This window comes from Rhinoderma darwinii, chromosome 6 (genome assembly GCF_050947455.1).
Source record: "Rhinoderma darwinii isolate aRhiDar2 chromosome 6, aRhiDar2.hap1, whole genome shotgun sequence".
Taxonomy (NCBI): domain Eukaryota; kingdom Metazoa; phylum Chordata; class Amphibia; order Anura; family Rhinodermatidae; genus Rhinoderma; species Rhinoderma darwinii.
Genome location: NC_134692.1, coordinates 48,931,431 through 48,937,434, shown reverse-complemented (window position 1 = coordinate 48,937,434; position 6,004 = coordinate 48,931,431). Strand labels below are relative to the sequence as shown.

The following is a 6,004-nucleotide window of genomic DNA, read 5'->3' as shown; positions in this document are numbered from 1 at the left end:
GTGGTTAGGCATAAACATTACTTCATAGGACTTGGGTTTAGAACTCTTTTTTTTTTTAATCAGTTCAAGTTTATTCAACAAAACTCCACATTATTACAGGTCATTGTACGTTCTCATACAGTGTACAAGCAATTTTCAACAGACCCAATTCTTTACATTTAACCAAACATTCCCTTCCCCCCAACTCCCCCCTGTATCCCCCCCAGCCGATCTCCTCAGTACCACTTTTCCAATCCTCTCCCCTCAGTGGCCCTATACCTGCACTTGTTGCCTTAGTGTCATTAGCTCCACAGAAGCATACCCAGATTGATCAATCCACCTAGCCCATTGTTTGTCGAACTTGACCCTGGACCCCCTCTTGGAGTATATCCTATACTCCATCAGAACCTGTGAGTTAAGTGCCCCTATGATTTCTTGTTTTGATGGTGGCTCCGCATCCAGCCAGTGCTTTGCAATTCCTTTCCGAACTTGATACAGTATTTTAGCAATTGCCAACCCTGACATCCTATCTCCCCCCAAATCTCCAACATACCCTAGCAGCATTACTACCGGATCCCATGGGATCTGTACCTCAAACACTCTCCCCACTAGTTCCAATATTTCCGTCCACAGACTCCCCAGCTTCCCACATGTCCAGAACATATGAAGGATGTCTGCTTTTTCTTCCGGGCACCTAGGGCACTTTGCATCCGCTCTTAATCCCATTTGTTTCAGCACCCACGGGGTCCTGTACACCCTATGTATCAGAAACAACTGCGATCTTCGTTGTGCTACATTAATGGACAAAGTACATGTTGCTGCCAATACCGCCTCCCAGTGGTCTGTTGTAATAGGACCCACATCCCTCTCCCATATTGCTTTCACTGTTGCCATAGGATCTCCCAGATGTTCCACCAACAACCTGCGATAAACCAATGAGATTAATCCTTTTGATGATACTGCCTTTGCAATATGCTCCAACACCCCCGCTGCATGCATCGTCAGGTCCACACTGACCGCTTGTGTCTGCACTGCGTGCCGAATCTGCAGGTACTGATAAAACATGCGGGAGTCCAGTTGAAACTCCTCCCTTACTTGCTGAAAAGATTTGAGTATGTCTCCCTCATACAACTGATTCAACCGTATTATGCCTTGCTGCTCCCACCCCTGCATCCCTTCCAATTTACCCAATTCCCCCAAATAAGCATTCCTCCAGAGCGGTGTATATTTAGTGCACTCCCCTATCCCCAGCAATTGCTTGCACTGCCACCACACCTTATGTATGAGAAGCAGAGTGGGTCTGGTACTCGCCATCTGTTTATATCTGTGCGCTTCCAGTCCTGCCAACGGGTTCTCCCCCCCCCCCAGATATGATAGGATGCGCGCACTGGACCCCCATGTCTCTTCCTGCTCCCACCCCCAGAAATGCTGACATTGGGCAGCTAAATAATACACCCAAGCATTAGGAACAGCCAGGCCCCCCTCCTCCTTTGGCAGCTGTAATTTCTCCAGTTTAATCCTAGGTACCCCCTTCTTCCATACTAGGTCTCTAAAAAGGTTATGCAATCTCCTGAACCAATATTTGGGGATCCATACCGGTGAGTTATGTAGGACATACAACACCTGGGGCATAAGGATCATTTTAATCAAATTTGTCCTACCCAGAGCCGATAGGGGCAACTTATTCCACGCCTCTACTTTGGCTTTTATCTTTGTTAACAGTGGCATTACATTAAGGGACATATAATCCTGTACTTTCGCCGTCACCCTCACCCCCAAATACTTAAACTCCTTCACCACAGGTATCTCCACCTCCTCTTCCCCATTCTGAATATCCCCCGGGTCCATGAGCATTAGGGCCGATTTTGACCAATTAATGAGTAGTCCTGAATATTTCCCAAACCGCTTAATTAGGGCCATCACTAACGGTAATGTGCGTTCGGTATCCGCCATGAATAGCAGCATATCATCTGCGTATAATGCAATTCTTTCCTCCACCCCCCCATATCTCAACCCCTGAATGTGTTTATGTTGTCTCACTGCACACGCCAAGGGTTCCACCGCCAACGCAAACAACAATGGGGACAATGGACATCCCTGACGCGTTCCCCGCTCCAGCGCAAACCGATCCGATAACACCCCATTCACCCTTATCTTTGCTGTCGGGGCTACATACAACAATTTTACCCATTTTATATAATTAGGGCCAAATCCCATTTTTTCCAGAACTGACCACAAATAATTCCACTCCACACAATCGAATGCTTTGGCCGCATCTAAGGACATTATGGCTCTCCCCCCACGATTATCCGGCATAACTTGTAGATTCAAAAACAGCCCCCTCAGATTTACCGCCGTCGATTTGGATGGCATAAAACCGGCCTGATCTCCGTGTACCACCCCAGCTACTACTTTAGCTAGTCGAAGCGCCAATACTTTCGCCATGATTTTAATATCCGCCGTCAGCAGTGAGACTGGTCTATAAGAGCCCGGGAGTTGAGGATCCTTCCCCTCTTTAGGCAGAACTACTATAGTCGCTTCATACATTGTTTCTGGAAGCCGCCCCCTATTGAAGCTATCTAAAAGAGTGGCCAGTAACTGCGGCGCAAGCTCCTCCCCATATTCCTTAAAAACTTCCACCGGAAGACCATCCGGCCCCGGCGCCTTTTCACTGGCTAGTATCCCTATAGCCGCCTGTATTTCCTCCAGAGATATTGGCTCCTCCAATGTCCCTCTCTCCTCCCCCCCCAACCTAGGAAATTCTATCTCCCCTATATACTCTTCCAGCTGCTGAGGCGTGTGCTCTGCCCTAGAGGCATACAAATCCGAGTAGAACTGCTGAAACACTTTCAAAATCTGTCCTGTATCAGTCTCCAACCTCCCCCCCTCCCCTTTAATGGTGTGTATGTAATTATTCTCCCTCTGAGCCTGCGCCATCCTTGCCAGTAACCGTCCAGTGGTTTCCCCCTCCTCATAATATTGGCGTTTTAAAAACATCCTTTTGTTATCTGCCCTCTCCAACTGATGTTGCTTTAACAACCGCTGCGCCTCCACCCAATGCTTCAATGTGTCTGTTGTGTTATCTATTATATGCAGCCTTTCTGTCTCCTCTACCCTTCCCAACAGTGCTTCTCCTAATTGTCTAGACCGTGTTTTTACTGCTGAAATGTGCTGGATGAACACCCCTCTCAGCCACGCCTTCATCGCGTCCCACAGTATCTCTTGCGGTACCGTTCCTGAATTGAACTGAAAGTACTCCTTTATGAGGTCTAAAATTTGTTTATTGTCTATCAGCTTTAGCCAAAAGGCATTAAGTTTCCAACACCCTTGCCCCCGCCCTGTCCTCTCCTCCGTCTCTACCTTCATTAACACAGGAGAATGATCCGATAACGCTCTTTGCAAGTATTCTATCTGAGCTACAAATGGTACCGCTGTCGGTGAGCACAAGATTAAGTCTATCCTGGATAAAGACTGATATGTGGAAGACGCACAAGAATACTGAAAGCTATTTGGATGTTTATCCCTCCATATGTCCCGCCAGCCCATTTCAGCAACCAGATGGCCAAAAGCTGTTACACCTCCCCCTGTCATGCCAAATTTATCCATATTGGTATTCAATACTGCGTTAAAATCCCCCATCACTATTAACGGCACCTCCGGGTACCTAGCCAGTTCCTCCACCACTTTCTTGATACATCCACTAGAAAACGGAGGGGGTACATACAACACCACCAACACACAATTCCAATGATACAATGTACAGTGTACCCCCACATACCGCCCCTCCCCATCCTGGAAGGAGTCGTGACATACAAATGGCACTGCCCTATGTATGAGAAGACTCACCCCCCTTGAATATGTAGTATGGTAAGAATGAAAACTATGGCCTACCCAGGCCCTATGCATCATGGAAACTGAATCCCTAGTCATATGTGTCTCCTGTAGTCCTATCACCCTCGACTCCTGTTTTCTAATAAAATCAAATACCGCCTGTCGTTTTCTGGCTTCCCGCAGGCCCCGTACATTCCAGGACAAACAATTAATTGATCCCATCATCCCTCAACATATCACAGCTCCTCCTATCCTGTTCTCTTAATTTTACATATCCGACCGGCTGGGTCTCCTTTCCCTCCCTCCCCTCCCCCCCCTGCAACCTCCCCTCCCCCCCCTGCAACCTCCCCCGTAAACCTACCCCTTTCCAAGGGTTGGGGCAACAGAACGTATCTGCCATTACCCATAACAAACATCGGCAGGTCAACTCCGCCCACCATACATTCAACAATGCCATAACTCGTTATGTGCTTTTCCCGCTTAACTGACCATCCCTCCCGCTGCCATTTTCTTACAAATAAACTACCATCCCTTCAGCATATCAATACCCCTCAATGTCCATAAACACATTCCTCCTCTTCCGGTCTTCCGCGGTCCCCGCAACCATGCCCTCCAACTCCAAGTCCAATCAAATGCCAAATCTTGCAATTTTTCCTACGACACCTGGTTCAGTCCTGCATCCCCAGCCTCCTTTTGCCAGCCGGTCTGTTCCGGATCAACGCCGTCCCTCTGCCGGTCTCAGCTGACTTTCATGGCTATCCAACCATCTAACCGCTTCTCTCGGTGTCTCAAAAAAGGAAGTTGTTCCCAGCGCCACCACTCTCAAACGGGCAGGATACATCATGGAATATTGCACTTGTAATGCCCTTAGTCGTCTTTTTATATCCATAAACTGTGATCTTTTCCGTTGTACTTCCAAAGAGAAGTCCGGGAAGAAGGACACTTTCACCCCATTAAAGGAGATGTCTTGACGTTCTCTAGCTTTCCTCAGGATCTTGTCTCTATCTTTATAATGTAGAATCTTTATCAGCACCGGTCTCGGCGGCCTTCCGGGAGGGCCAGGTCTGGTCGGCACCCTGTGCGCTCTCTCCACCGCAAATAAAGGGGTCAATTCCTCTCTACCAAATGTGTCTATCAGCCACTTTTCAAAGAAGTCATCCGGATTCGTTCCCTCCACTCTTTCCGGAACCCCCACAAGGCGCACATTATTTCGTCTCAGCCGATTTTCCATATCGTCTGTCTTAGCCATCAATGTCGCCACTGCCTGCGAGTGTGCCTGTACATCCTGCTTTATGTGAGGAATCGCATCCTCCATGTCTGAGACTCTCCCTTCCACTGCAGTGGTGCGTTCCGCAACTTTCTGCAAATCATTCCTGAGCAGCAAAATGTCCTCCTTCAATCCACCCATCTGACTTGCTAAGGTATTAAGGACCATAGAATTCTGCTTCACCGCTGCCAAAATGTCCTTTAGGGAGGGTTCCTCCTTCCTTACTCCACTTTTCCCTCCAGCACCTGGCTGATCCTGCATGGCGCCACTCATCTCCTCCTCCTCCTCCTCCTCCTCACTTCTCATGTCCCCCGCCAAAGGAGAATACCTGGATCCATATGATGAGCTTCCAGCTGCCTGATCTCCAGCCGACTTTCGCTGCTGTGCAGCCGCCCCCCCTGCTCTCGGCGTGCGGGCGAACCTCTCCAGCTTTTCCACAACTTCCTGCCGGAGGCCTCTATTGCGGCCTTCCTTCTCCTCGGCGCCATCTTGAGCGCGGGACCCGGGACTCGCTGGCGGCGACTTCTGCTTCTTAGAGCGCGTCATTATGACCGGGTATTCGTGCTCCTCCACCTCCAGACTCTGGTAAGCCCCTAGGGAAGCTATTTTCCCCGAGTTTTACGGGATATATGGACCTTAAAGGATGATTACAGCAGGAGCTCCGGTCACACACGTCCTCTCACATTCACCTCTAGGCCACGCCCCGGGTTTAGAACTCTGAATCTCATGTGTCACATGTTGCCTTTTCTCATATCGGACACTTATGGCTTATACACAGAATATGCCATAAACGTCTGATATTTGTGCCACCCCTGGGACCTGCACCAATCTCCAGAATGATCACCACTGTCCCACATTCTGCCGCTATCGCTACTTCCTGGCCACAGTCTGAGGTGGGGGCCGGATTTCCGGAAACAGCTGAGAGCA

The 6,004-nt window shown here is 49.0% G+C and overlaps 1 protein-coding gene across 1 annotated transcript in view; it reads right to left on the bottom strand.

Annotated features, from left to right (window-relative positions):
- KANSL1L (KAT8 regulatory NSL complex subunit 1 like) overlaps positions 1-6,004 on the bottom strand; it is a 55,164-nt gene that overhangs the window by 10,160 nt on the left and 39,000 nt on the right. The window lies entirely within an intron of this gene.